We start from the raw sequence: 15,446 nt of genomic DNA, 5'->3' as shown, positions 1-15,446 counted from the left end.
CTGTAAAGCCCATTAGGAACCCAACGAAACCCATCAGAGACCCCAAAACAAGTCAAAAAAAAAAAAAAAAAAAAAAAAAAACAAGAACGGGATAACCCCTAAAAATGAAAGAATACCCCAAAAGCCATAGATCCACACCAAAAGTCCCCCTAAACCTACCTGATGTTCCCCAAAACCCACAATTTACCCTTTTCCACCATGATGACCAACATGAACCAAACAAAAACCCAAAGGAGACCACAAAACACGTCAAAAACACCCCAAAAAAGAACGGGATCACCTCCAAAACTGAAAGAAAATCCCCAAAAATCACGGATCCAATCCCAAAACCACCCTAAACCTACCTAACGTTCTCCAAAACACAAAATTTACACTTTTCCAACATGATGACAATGGAAAACCCAACGAAACACAACGGAGAACGCAAAACACGTCAAAAACACCCCAAAAAAGAACGGGATCAACCCCAAAACCGAAAGAAAAACCTAAAAGTCATTGATCCAACACAAAAGTCCCCCTAAACCTACCTGATGTTCTCCAAAACCCACAATTTACACTTTTTCACCATGATAACCAATGAGAACCCAACAAAACCCAACGGAGACCCCATAACACGCCAGAAACACCCCAAAAAAGAACAGGATCACCCCAAAAAACGGAAGAAGAGCCCAAATACCATGAATCCACCCCAAAAGTCCCCCTAAACCTACCTGAAGTTATCCAAAACCCACAATTTACACTTTTCCACCATGATGCCAACGGAAAACCCAACGAAACCCAACGGAGACCCCAAAACACGTCAAAAACGCCCCAAAAAACATATGGATCAGAAGAAAAAAAAAGAAGAAGAAAACCCCAAAAACCATGAATCCACCCCAAAAGTCCCCCTAAACCTACCTGAAGTTCTCCAAAACCCACAATTTACACTTTTCCAACATGATGACCAACAAGAACCCAACGAAACACAACAGAGACCCCAAAACAAGTCAAAAACACGCAAAGCAAGAACGGGATAACACCCAAAAAAGAAATAAAACCCCAAAAAATATAGATCCACCCCAAAAACACCCTAAACCTACCTGATGTTCTCCAAAACCCACAATTTAACCTTTTCCACAATGATGACCATGGAAAACCTACGAAACACAACGGAGACCCCAAAACACCTCAAAAACACCCCAAAAAAGAACGGGATCACCTCAAAAAAGAAAGAAAATGACAAAAACCATAGATCCACCCCAAAACCACACTAAACCTACCTGATGTTCTCCAAAACCCAAAATTTAACATTTTCCACAATGATGACCACGGAAAACGAACGAAACACAAGGGAGACCAAAAAAGGGCCAAAACCACCCCAAACAAGAACGGGATCACCCCAAAACTGGAAGAAAATCCCCCAAAATCATAGATCCACACAAAACCACCCTAAACCTACCTGATGTTCTCCAAAACCCACAATTTACACTTTTCCACCATTATGACCTACGAAACCCAACAAAACCCAACGGAGACACAAACACACGTCAAAAACAACCCAAAAATGAATAGGATCACCCCCAAAAAAAACAGAAGAAAACCCCAAAAACCATGAATCTGCCCCAAAAGTCCCCATAAACCTACCTGATGATCTCCAAAACACACAATTTACACTTTTCCACCATGATGACCATGGAAAACCCAACGAAACCTGACGGTGAAACCAAAACAAGTCAAAAAAAAAGAACAAAAAAGAAAGGGATCACCCCCAAAATTGGAAGAAAAACCCTCAAAATCATAGATCCACACCAAAACCACCCTAAAGCTACCCGATGTTCTCCAAAACACACAATTTAAAATTTTCCACAATAATGACCACGGAAAACCCAACGAAACCCAACGGAGACCCCAAAACACGTCAAAAACACCCCAAACAAGAACGGAATCACCCCCAAAACTGGAAGAAAATCCCCAAAAACCAAGGATCCAATTCCAAAACCACCCTAAACCTACCTGATGTTCTCCAAATCCCAAAGTCCACTACCAACCACCGTAAAACCCATTAGGAACTCAACAAAACGCAACGGAAACGCCAAAACACCTCAAAAAAAAAAAACAAAAGCGAACCGGATCAGAAGAAAATATGTGATTTAACCCCAAAAAAACCCTTAAACCTACCTGATGTTCTCCTAAATGTACAATCCACTCCCAACCTCTGTAAAGCCCATTAGGAACCCAACGAAACCCATCAGAGACCCCAAAACAAGTCAAAAAAAAAAAACAAAAAAAAAAAAAACAAGAACGGGATAACCCCTAAAAATGAAAGAATACCCCAAAAGCCATAGATCCACACCAAAAGTCCCCCTAAACCTACCTGATGTTCCCCAAAACCCACAATTTACCCTTTTCCACCATGATGACCAACATGAACCAAACAAAAACCCAAAGGAGACCACAAAACACGTCAAAAACACCCCAAAAAAGAACGGGATCACCTCCAAAACTGAAAGAAAATCCCCAAAAATCACGGATCCAATCCCAAAACCACCCTAAACCTACCTAACGTTCTCCAAAACACAAAATTTACACTTTTCCAACATGATGACAATGGAAAACCCAACGAAACACAACGGAGAACGCAAAACACGTCAAAAACACCCCAAAAAAGAACGGGATCAACCCCAAAACCGAAAGAAAAACCTAAAAGCCATTGATCCAACACAAAAGTCCCCCTAAACCTACCTGATGTTCTCCAAAACCCACAATTTACACTTTTTCACCATGATAACCAATGAGAACCCAACAAAACCCAACGGAGACCCCATAACACGCCAGAAACACCCCAAAAAAGAACAGGATCACCCCAAAAAACGGAAGAAGAGCCCAAATACCATGAATCCACCCCAAAAGTCCCCCTAAACCTACCTGAAGTTATCCAAAACCCACAATTTACACTTTTCCACCATGATGCCAACGGAAAACCCAACGAAACCCAACGGAGACCCCAAAACACGTCAAAAACGCCCCAAAAAACATATGGATCAGAAGAAAAAAAAAGAAGAAGAAAACCCCAAAAACCATGAATCCACCCCAAAAGTCCCCCTAAACCTACCTGAAGTTCTCCAAAACCCACAATTTACACTTTTCCAACATGATGACCAACAAGAACCCAACGAAACACAACAGAGACCCCAAAACAAGTCAAAAACACGCAAAGCAAGAACGGGATAACACCCAAAAAAGAAATAAAAAACCCCAAAAAATATAGATCCACCCCAAAACCACCCTAAACCTACCTGATGTTCTCCAAACCCACAATTTAACCTTTTCCACAATGATGACCATGGAAAACCTACGAAACACAACGGAGACCCCAAAACACCTCAAAAACACCCCAAAAAAGAACGGGATCACCTCAAAAAAGAAAGAAAATGACAAAAACCATAGATCCACCCCAAAACCACACTAAACCTACCTGATGTTCTCCAAAACCCAAAATTTAACATTTTCCACAATGATGACCACGGAAAACGAACGAAACACAAGGGAGACCAAAAAAGGGCCAAAAACACCCCAAACAAGAACGGGATCACCCCAAAACTGGAAGAAAATCCCCCAAAATCATAGATCCACACAAAACCACCCTAAACCTACCTGATGTTCTCCAAAACCCACAATTTACACTTTTCCACCATTATGACCTACGAAACCCAACAAAACCCAACGGAGACACAAACACACGTCAAAAACAACCCAAAAATGAATAGGATCACCCCCAAAAAAACAGAAGAAAACCCCAAAAACCATGAATCTGCCCCAAAAGTCCCCATAAACCTACCTGATGATCTCCAAAACACACAATTTACACTTTTCCACCATGATGACCATGGAAAACCCAACGAAACCTGACGGTGAAACCAAAACAAGTCAAAAAAAAGAACAAAAAAGAAAGGGATCACCCCCAAAATTGGAAGAAAAACCCTCAAAATCATAGATCCACACCAAAACCACCCTAAAGCTACCCGATGTTCTCCAAAACACACAATTTAAAATTTTCCACAATAATGACCACGGAAAACCCAACGAAACCCAACGGAGACCCCAAAACACGTCAAAAACACCCCAAACAAGAACGGAATCACCCCCAAAACTGGAAGAAAATCCCCAAAAAACAAGGATCCAATTCCAAAACCACCCTAAACCTACCTGATGTTCTCCAAATCCCAAAGTCCACTCCCAACCACCATAAAACCCATTAGGAACTCAACAAAACGCAACGGAAACGCCAAAACACCTCAAAAAAAAACCAAAAGCGAACCGGATCAGAAGAAAATATGTGATTTAACCCCAAAAAAACCCTTAAACCTACCTGATGTTCTCCTAAATGTACAATCCACTCCCAACCTCTGTAAAGCCCATTAGGAACCCAACGAAACCCATCAGAGACCCCAAAACAAGTCAAAAAAAAAAAAAAAAAAAAAACAAAACAAGAACGGGATAACCCCTAAAAATGAAAGAATACCCCAAAAGCCATAGATCCACACCAAAAGTCCCCCTAAACCTACCTGATGTTCCCCAAAACCCACAATTTACCCTTTTCCACCATGATGACCAACATGAACCAAACAAAAACCCAAAGGAGACCACAAAACACGTCAAAAACACCCCAAAAAAGAACGGGATCACCTCCAAAACTGAAAGAAAATCCCCAAAAATCACGGATCCAATCCCAAAACCACCCTAAACCTACCTAACGTTCTCCAAAACACAAAATTTACACTTTTCCAACATGATGACAATGGAAAACCCAACGAAACACAACGGAGAACGCAAAACACGTCAAAAACACCCCAAAAAAGAACGGGATCAACCCCAAAACCGAAAGAAAAACCTAAAAGCCATTGATCCAACACAAAAGTCCCCCTAAACCTACCTGATGTTCTCCAAAACCCACAATTTACACTTTTTCACCATGATAACCAATGAGAACCCAACAAAACCCAACGGAGACCCCATAACACGCCAGAAACACCCCAAAAAAGAACAGGATCACCCCAAAAAACGGAAGAAGAGCCCAAATACCATGAATCCACCCCAAAAGTCCCCCTAAACCTACCTGAAGTTATCCAAAACCCACAATTTACACTTTTCCACCATGATGCCAACGGAAAACCCAACGAAACCCAACGGAGACCCCAAAACACGTCAAAAACGCCCCAAAAAACATATGGATCAGAAGAAAAAAAAAGAAGAAGAAAACCCCAAAAACCATGAATCCACCCCAAAAGTCCCCCTAAACCTACCTGAAGTTCTCCAAAACCCACAATTTACACTTTTCCAACATGATGACCAACAAGAACCCAACGAAACACAACAGAGACCCCAAAACAAGTCAAAAACACGCAAAGCAAGAACGGGGTAACACCCAAAAAAGAAATAAAACCCCCAAAAATATAGATCCACCCCAAAACCACCCTAAACCTACCTGATGTTCTCCAAAACCCACAATTTAACCTTTTCCACAATGATGACCATGGAAAACCTACGAAACACAACGGAGACCCCAAAACACCTCAAAAACACCCCAAAAAAGAACGGGATCACCTCAAAAAAGAAAGAAAATGACAAAAACCATAGATCCACCCCAAAACCACACTAAACCTACCTGATGTTCTCCAAAACCCAAAATTTAACATTTTCCACAATGATGACCACGGAAAACGAACGAAACACAAGGGAGACCAAAAAAGGGCCAAAACCACCCCAAACAAGAACGGGATCACCCCAAAACTGGAAGAAAATCCCCCAAAATCATAGATCCACACAAAACCACCCTAAACCTACCTGATGTTCTCCAAAACCCACAATTTACACTTTTCCACCATTATGACCTACGAAACCCAACAAAACCCAACGGAGACACAAACACACGTCAAAAACAACCCAAAAATGAATAGGATCACCCCCAAAAAAACAGAAGAAAACCCCAAAACCCATGAATCTGCCCCAAAAGTCCCCATAAACCTACCTGATGATCTCCAAAACACACAATTTACACTTTTCCACCATGATGACCATGGAAAACCCAACGAAACCTGACGGTGAAACCAAAACAAGTCAAAAAAAAGAACAAAAAAGAAAGGGATCACCCCCAAAATTGGAAGAAAAACCCTCAAAATCATAGATCCACACCAAAACCACCCTAAAGCTACCCGATGTTCTCCAAAACACACAATTTAAAATTTTCCACAATAATGACCACGGAAAACCCAATGAAACCCAACGGAGACCCAAAAACACGTCAAAAACACCCCAAACAAGAACGGAATCACCCCCAAAACTGGGAGGAAATCCCCAAAAACCAAGGACCCAATTCCAAAACCACCCTAAACCTACCTGATGTTCTCCAAATCCCAAAGTCCACTCCCAACCACCATAAAACCCATTAGGAACTCCACAAAACGCAATGGAAACGCCAAAACACCTCAAAAAAAAAAAAACAAAAATGAACCGGATCAGAAGAAAATATGTGATTTAACCCCAAAAAAACCCTTAAACGTACCTGATGTTCTCCTAAATGTACAATCCACTCCCAACCTCTGTAAAGCCCATTAGGAACCCAACGAAACCCATCAGAGACCCCAAAACAAGTCAAAAAAAAACAAAACAAGAACGGGATAACCCCTAAAAATGAAAGAATACCCCAAAAGCCATAGATCCACACCAGAAGTCCCCCTAAACCTACCTGATGTTCCCCAAAACCCACAATTTACCCTTTTCCACCATGATGACCAACATGAACCAAACGAAAACCCAAAGGAGACCACAAAACACGTCAAAAACACCCCAAAAAAGAACGGGATCACCTCCAAAACTGAAAGAAAATCCCCAAAAATCACGGATCCAATCCCAAAACCACCCTAAACCTACCTAACGTTCTCCAAAACACAAAATTTACACTTTTCCAACATGATGACAATGGAAAACCCAACGAAACACAACGGAGAACGCAAAACACGTCAAAAACACCCCAAAAAAGAACGGGATCAACCCCAAAACCGAAAGAAAAACCTAAAAGCCATTGATCCAACACAAAAGTCCCCCTAAACCTACCTGATGTTCTCCAAAACCCACAATTTACACTTTTTCACCATGATAACCAATGAGAACCCAACAAAACCCAACGGAGACCCCATAACACGCCAGAAACACCCCAAAAAAGAACAGGATCACCCCAAAAAACGGAAGAAGAGCCCAAATACCATGAATCCACCCCAAAAGTCCCCCTAAACCTACCTGAAGTTATCCAAAACCCACAATTTACACTTTTCCACCATGATGCCAACGGAAAACCCAACGAAACCCAACGGAGACCCCAAAACACGTCAAAAACGCCCCAAAAAACATATGGATCAGAAGAAAAAAAAAGAAGAAGAAAACCCCAAAAACCATGAATCCACCCCAAAAGTCCCCCTAAACCTACCTGAAGTTCTCCAAAACCCACAATTTACACTTTTCCAACATGATGACCAACAAGAACCCAACGAAACACAACAGAGACCCCAAAACAAGTCAAAAACACGCAAAGCAAGAACGGGGTAACACCCAAAAAAGAAATAAAACCCCAAAAAATATAGATCCACCCCAAAACCACCCTAAACCTACCTGATGTTCTCCAAAACCCACAATTTAACCTTTTCCACAATGATGACCATGGAAAACCTACGAAACACAACGGAGACCCCAAAACACCTCAAAAACACCCCAAAAAAGAACGGGATCACCTCAAAAAAGAAAGAAAATGACAAAAACCATAGATCCACCCCAAAACCACACTAAACCTACCTGATGTTCTCCAAAACCCAAAATTTAACATTTTCCACAATGATGACCACGGAAAACGAACGAAACACAAGGGAGACCAAAAAAGGGCCAAAACCACCCCAAACAAGAACGGGATCACCCCAAAACTGGAAGAAAATCCCCCAAAATCATAGATCCACACAAAACCACCCTAAACCTACCTGATGTTCTCCAAAACCCACAATTTACACTTTTCCACCATTATGACCTACGAAACCCAACAAAACCCAACGGAGACACAAACACACGTCAAAAACAACCCAAAAATGAATAGGATCACCCCCCAAAAAACAGAAGAAAACCCCAAAAACCATGAATCTGCCCCAAAAGTCCCCCTAAACCTACCTGATGATCTCCAAAACACACAATTTACACTTTTCTACCATGATAACCATGGAAAACCCAACGAAACCTGACGGTGAAACCAAAACAAGTCAAAAAAAAGAACAAAAAAGAAAGGGATCACCCCCAAAATTGGAAGAAAAACCCTCAAAATCATAGATCCACACCAAAACCACCCTAAAGCTACCCGATGTTCTCCAAAACACACAATTTAAAATTTTCCACAATAATGACCACGGAAAACCCAACGAAACCCAACGGAGACCCCAAAACACGTCAAAAACACCCCAAACAAGAACGGAATCACCCCCAAAACTGGAAGAAAATCCCCAAAAAACAAGGATCCAATTCCAAAACCACCCTAAACCTACCTGATGTTCTCCAAATCCCAAAGTCCACTCCCAACCACCATAAAACCCATTAGGAACTCAACAAAACGCAACGGAAACGCCAAAACACCTCAAAAAAAAAAACAAAAGCGAACCGGATCAGAAGAAAATATGTGATTTAACCCCAAAAAAACCCTTAAACCTACCTGATGTTCTCCTAAATGTACAATCCACTCCCAACCTCTATAAAGCCCATTAGGAACCCAACGAAATCCATCAGAGACCCCAAAACAAGTCAAAAAAAAAAAAAAAAAAACAAGAACGGGATAACCCCTAAAAATGAAAGAATACCCCAAAAGCCATAGATCCACACCAAAAGTCCCCCTAAACCTACCTGATGTTCCCCAAAACCCACAATTTACCCTTTTCCACCATGATGACCAACATGAACCAAACGAAAACCCAAAGGAGACCACAAAACACGTCAAAAACACCCCAAAAAAGAACGGGATCACCTCCAAAACTGAAAGAAAATCCCCAAAAATCACGGATCCAATCCCAAAACCACCCTAAACCTACCTAACGTTCTCCAAAACACAAAATTTACACTTTTCCAACATGATGACAATGGAAAACCCAACGAAACACAACGGAGAACGCAAAACACGTCAAAAACACCCCAAAAAAGAACGGGATCAACCCCAAAACCGAAAGAAAAACCTAAAAGCCATTGATGCAACACAAAAGTCCCCCTAAACCTACCTGATGTTCTCCAAAACCCACAATTTACACTTTTTCACCATGATAACCAATAAGAACCCAACAAAACCCAACGGAGACCCCATAACACGCCAGAAACACCCCAAAAAAAGAACAGGATCACGCCAAAAAAACAGAAGAAGAGCCCAAATACCATGAATCCACCCCAAAAGTCCCCCTAAACCTACCTGAAGTTATCCAAAACCCACAATTTACACTTTTCCAACATGATGACCAACAAAAACCCAACGAAACACAACAGAGACCCCAAAACAAGTCAAAAACACGCAAAGCAAGAACGGGATAACACCCAAAAAAGAAATAAAACCCCCAAAAATATAGATCCACCCCAAAACCACCTTAAACCTACCTGATGTTCTCCAAAACCCACAATTTAACCTTTTCCACAATGATGACCATGGAAAACCTACGAAACACAACGGAGACCCCAAAACACCTCAAAAACACCCCAAAAAAGAACGGGATCACCTCAAAAAAGAAAGAAAATGACAAAAACCATAGATCCACCCAAAACCACCCTAAACCTACCTGATGTTCTCCAAAACCCACAATTTACACTTTTCCACCATTATGACCTACGAAACCCAACAAAACCCAACGGAGACACAAAAACACGTCAAAAACAACCCAAAAATGAATAGGATCACCCCCAAAAAAACAGAAGAAAACCCCAAAAACCATGAATCTGCCCCAAAAGTCCCCCTAAACCTACCTGATGTTCTCCAAAACCCACAATTTACACTTTTCCACTATGATGACAATGGAAAACCCAACGAAACCCAACGGAGACCCCAAAACACATCAAAAACACCCCAAAAAATATATGGATCAGAAGAAAAAACAGAAGAAAACCCCAAAACCCATGAATCCACCCCAAAAGTCCCCATAAACCTACCTGATGATCTCCAAAACACACAATTTACACTTTTCCACCATGATGACCATGGAAAACCCAACGAAACCTGACGGTGAAACCAAAACAAGTCAAAAAAAAGAACAAAAAAGAAAGGGATCACCCCCAAAATTGGAAGAAAAACCCTCAAAATCATAGATCCACACCAAAACCACCCTAAAGCTACCCGATGTTCTCCAAAACACACAATTTAAAATTTTCCACAATAATGACCACGGAAAACCCAACGAAACCCAACGGAGACCCAAAAACACGTCAAAAACACCCCAAACAAGAACGGAATCACCCCCAAAACTGGAAGAAAATCCCCAAAAAACAAGGATCCAATTCCAAAACCACCCTAAACCTACCTGATGTTCTCCAAATCCCAAAGTCCACTCCCAACCACCATAAAACCCATTAGGAACTCAACAAAACGCAACGGAAACGCCAAAACACCTCAAAAAAAAAAAACAAAAGCGAACCGGATCAGAAGAAAATATGTGATTTAACCCCAAAAAAACCCTTAAACCTACCTGATGTTCTCCTAAATGTACAATCCACTCCCAACCTCTATAAAGCCCATTAGGAACCCAACGAAATCCATCAGAGACCCCAAAACAAGTCAAAAAAAAAAAAAAAAAAAAAACAAAACAAAACAAGAACGGGATAACCCCTAAAAATGAAAGAATACCCCAAAAGCCATAGATCCACACCAAAAGTCCCCCTAAACCTACCTGATGTTCCCCAAAACCCACAATTTACCCTTTTCCACCATGATGACCAACATGAACCAAACAAAAACCCAAAGGAGACCACAAAACACGTCAAAAACACCCCAAAAAAGAACGGGATCACCTCCAAAACTGAAAGAAAATCCCCAAAAATCACGGATCCAATCCCAAAACCACCCTAAACCTACCTAACGTTCTCCAAAACACAAAATTTACACTTTTCCAACATGATGACAATGGAAAACCCAACGAAACACAACGGAGAACGCAAAACACGTCAAAAACACCCCAAAAAAGAACGGGATCAACCCCAAAACCGAAAGAAAAACCTAAAAGCCATTGATCCAACACAAAAGTCCCCCTAAACCTACCTGATGTTCTCCAAAACCCACAATTTACACTTTTTCACCATGATAACCAATGAGAACCCAACAAAACCCAACGGAGACCCCATAACACGCCAGAAACACCCCAAAAAAGAACAGGATCACCCCAAAAAACGGAAGAAGAGCCCAAATACCATGAATCCACCCCAAAAGTCCCCCTAAACCTACCTGAAGTTATCCAAAACCCACAATTTACACTTTTCCACCATGATGCCAACGGAAAACCCAACGAAACCCAATGGAGACCCCAAAACACGTCAAAAACGCCCCAAAAAACATATGGATCAGAAGAAAAAAAAAGAAGAAGAAAACCCCAAAAACCATGAATCCACCCCAAAAGTCCCCCTAAACCTACCTGAAGTTCTCCAAAACCCACAATTTACACTTTTCCAACATGATGACCAACAAGAACCCAACGAAACACAACAGAGACCCCAAAACAAGTCAAAAACACGCAAAGCAAGAACGGGATAACACCCAAAAAAGAAATAAAACCCCCAAAAATATAGATCCACCCCAAAACCACCTTAAACCTACCTGATGTTCTCCAAAACCCACAATTTAACCTTTTCCACAATGATGACCATGGAAAACCTACGAAACACAACGGAGACCCCAAAACACCTCAAAAACACCCCAAAAAAGAACGGGATCACCTCAAAAAAGAAAGAAAATGACAAAAACCATAGATCCACCCCAAAACCACACTAAACCTACCTGATGTTCTCCAAAACCCAAAATTTAACATTTTCCACAATGATGACCACGGAAAACGAACGAAACACAAGGGAGACCAAAAAAGGGCCAAAAACACCCCAAACAAGAACGGGATCACCCCAAAACTGGAAGAAAATCCCCCAAAATCATAGATCCACACAAAACCACCCTAAACCTACCTGATGTTCTCCAAAACCCACAATTTACACTTTTCCACCATTATGACCTACGAAACCCAACAAAACCCAACGGAGACACAAACACGTCAAAAACAACCCAAAAATGAATAGGATCACCCCCAAAAAAAACAGAAGAAAACCCCAAAAACCATGAATCTGCCCCAAAAGTCCCCATAAACCTACCTGATGATCTCCAAAACACACAATTTACACTTTTCCACCATGATGACCATGGAAAACCCAACGAAACCTGACGGTGAAACCAAAACAAGTCAAAAAAAAGAACAAAACAGAAAGGGATCACCCCCAAAATTGGAAGAAAAACCCTCAAAATCATAGATCCACACCAAAACCACCCTAAAGCTACCCGATGTTCTCCAAAACACACAATTTAAAATTTTCCACAATAATGACCACGGAAAACCCAATGAAACCCAACGGAGACCCGAAAACACGTCAAAAACACCCCAAACAAGAACGGAATCACCCCCAAAACTGGGAGGAAATCCCCAAAAACCAAGGACCCAATTCCAAAACCACCATAAACCTACCTGATGTTCTCCAAATCCCAAAGTCCACTCCCAACCACCATAAAACCCATTAGGAACTCCACAAAACGCAATGGAAACGCCAAAACACCTCAAAAAAAAAAAAACAAAAGTGAACCGGATCAGAAGAAAATATGTGATTTAACCCCAAAAAAACCCTTAAACCTACCTGATGTTCTCCTAAATGTACAATCCACTCCCAACCTCTGTAAAGCCCATTAGGAACCCAACGAAACCCATCAGAGACCCCAAAACAAGTCAAAAAAAAAACAAAACAAGAACGGGATAACCCCTAAAAATGAAAGAATACCCCAAAAGCCATAGATCCACACCAGAAGTCCCCCTAAACCTACCTGATGTTCCCCAAAACCCACAATTTACCCTTTTCCACCATGATGACCAACATGAACCAAACAAAAACCCAAAGGAGACCACAAAACACGTCAAAAACACCCCAAAAAAGAACGGGATCACCTCCAAAACTGAAAGAAAATCCCCAAAAATCACGGATCCAATCCCAAAACCACCCTAAACCTACCTAACGTTCTCCAAAACACAAAATTTACACTTTTCCAACATGATGACAATGGAAAACCCAACGAAACACAACGGAGAACGCAAAACACGTCAAAAACACCCCAAAAAAGAACGGGATCAACCCCAAAACCGAAAGAAAAACCTAAAAGCCATTGATCCAACACAAAAGTCCCCCTAAACCTACCTGATGTTCTCCAAAACCCACAATTTACACTTTTTCACCATGATAACCAATGAGAACCCAACAAAACCCAACGGAGACCCCATAACACGCCAGAAACACCCCAAAAAAGAACAGGATCACCCCAAAAAACGGAAGAAGAGCCCAAATACCATGAATCCACCCCAAAAGTCCCCCTAAACCTACCTGAAGTTATCCAAAACCCACAATTTACACTTTTCCACCATGATGCCAACGGAAAACCCAACGAAACCCAACGGAGACCCCAAAACACGTCAAAAACGCCCCAAAAAACATATGGATCAGAAGAAAAAAAAAGAAGAAGAAAACCCCAAAAACCATGAATCCACCCCAAAAGTCCCCCTAAACCTACCTGAAGTTCTCCAAAACCCACAATTTACACTTTTCCAACATGATGACCAACAAGAACCCAACGAAACACAACAGAGACCCCAAAACAAGTCAAAAACACGCAAAGCAAGAACGGGGTAACACCCAAAAAAGAAATAAAACCCCCAAAAATATAGATCCACCCCAAAACCACCCTAAACCTACCTGATGTTCTCCAAAACCCACAATTTAACCTTTTCCACAATGATGACCATGGAAAACCTACGAAACACAACGGAGACCCCAAAACACCTCAAAAACACCCCAAAAAAGAACGGGATCACCTCAAAAAAGAAAGAAAATGACAAAAACCATAGATCCACCCCAAAACCACACTAAACCTACCTGATGTTCTCCAAAACCCAAAATTTAACATTTTCCACAATGATGACCACGGAAAACGAACGAAACACAAGGGAGACCAAAAAAGGGCCAAAAACACCCCAAACAAGAACGGGATCACCCCAAAACTGGAAGAAAATCCCCCAAAATCATAGATCCACACAAAACCACCCTAAACCTACCTGATGTTCTCCAAAACCCACAATTTACACTTTTCCACCATTATGACCTACGAAACCCAACAAAACCCAACGGAGACACAAACACACGTCAAAAACAACCCAAAAATGAATAGGATCACCCCCAAAAAAACAGAAGAAAACCCCAAAAACCATGAATCTGCCCCAAAAGTCCCCATAAACCTACCTGATGATCTCCAAAACACACAATTTACACTTTTCCACCATGATGACCATGGAAAACCCAACGAAACCTGACGGTGAAACCAAAACAAGTCAAAAAAAAGAACAAAAAAGAAAGGGATCACCCCCAAAATTGGAAGAAAAACCCTCAAAATCATAGATCCACACCAAAACCACCCTAAAGCTACCCGATGTTCTCCAAAACACACAATTTAAAATTTTCCACAATAATGACCACGGAAAACCCAATGAAACCCAACGGAGACCCGAAAACACGTCAAAAACACCCCAAACAAGAACGGAATCACCCCCAAAACTGGGAGGAAATCCCCAAAAACCAAGGACCCAATTCCAAAACCACCCTAAACCTACCTGATGTTCTCCAAATCCCAAAGTCCACTCCCAACCACCATAAAACCCATTAGGAACTCCACAAAACGCAATGGAAACGCCAAAACACCTCAAAAAAAAAAAACAAAAGTGAACCGGATCAGAAGAAAATATGTGATTTAACCCCAAAAAAACCCTTAAACCTACCTGATGTTCTCCTAAATGTACAATCCACTCCCAACCTCTGTAAAGCCCATTAGGAACCCAACGAAACCCATCAGAGACCCCAAAACAAGTCAAAAAAAAACAAAACAAGAACGGGATAACCCCTAAAAATGAAAGAATACCCCAAAAGCCATAGATCCACACCAGAAGTCCCCCTAAACCTACCTGATGTTCCCCAAAACCCACAATTTACCCTTTTCCACCATGATGACCAACATGAACCAAACGAAAACCCAAAGGAGACCACAAAACACGTCAAAAACACCCCAAAAAAGAACGGGATCACCTCCAAAACTGAAAGAAAATCCCCAAAAATCACGGATCCAATCC

Source organism: Aythya ferina (assembly GCF_964211825.1).
Source record: "Aythya ferina genome assembly, chromosome: 19".
In the NCBI taxonomy this organism is placed as follows: Eukaryota; Metazoa; Chordata; class Aves; order Anseriformes; family Anatidae; genus Aythya; species Aythya ferina.
The sequence above is the reverse complement of the archived record's forward strand: the minus strand, read 5'-3'. Positions refer to the sequence as shown.